Source organism: Anolis carolinensis, chromosome 2 (genome assembly GCF_035594765.1).
Source record: "Anolis carolinensis isolate JA03-04 chromosome 2, rAnoCar3.1.pri, whole genome shotgun sequence".
NCBI lineage: Eukaryota > Metazoa > Chordata > Lepidosauria > Squamata > Dactyloidae > Anolis > Anolis carolinensis.
The window spans coordinates 82,179,065-82,179,798 of NC_085842.1; positions in this window are offsets into that span (position 1 = coordinate 82,179,065).

The following is a 734-nucleotide window of genomic DNA, read 5'->3' on the forward strand; positions in this document are numbered from 1 at the left end:
GTTTGAGAAAGACCTAAAGGCAGCTTTAGGGCAGGCATTGTACAAATAGAAGGGATGCCACAAGCTTTCCCTTTCATTGGGCATCTTAGAATTTCCCTGCTATGTGTCATCATCTTTCAGAACAAGACATCTTTCAGGGAGTAAACTGAGTCTTTATTATAAATAATCCACAGCAATGTCTGTGGGATTCTTTTGAAGTTGAGTACCTTTTCCTTGTAGTTTTAGAGCAAAGCCTGGGAAATGGTAAATATGTTGTTAGTTTTAAACCTATTTATATATTTATGTAATGTGGTTATGCAATGTGTTGGCTTTTGTTTATATGATTGGGTTGGTGGAATGTTGCTGTGTTTTTGTATCATGTTGTTTGCTTTTTACCATTTGTTCGCTGCTTTGAGTCCCATCCGTGGGAGAAAAGCGGGAGAAAAATAAATAAATAAACAAACAAACAAATAAAGAATAAAGTTTTTCTCAATTCTAACTCTCAGGATCATCCAGACGGTATTGCCACTGAGAGGATCCTGTGGGTTATAGTCCCCTTCAAGTAACGTTTCCCTGCTCTAATTCAGAGCTCAAGTTGCATTTACTCCCCTCTCTGTCCTGCATTCTTTGTGGCAAAATCCTTTTCTTCGGCTGACTGTAATGAAACAACACTGCTAGGGGAGGAAATGAGTCAGAATACTTGCTCTGTTTCAAGAGGGAAGTGTGATTCAGTGTTTGTGGTGCTGGCCTTGTTC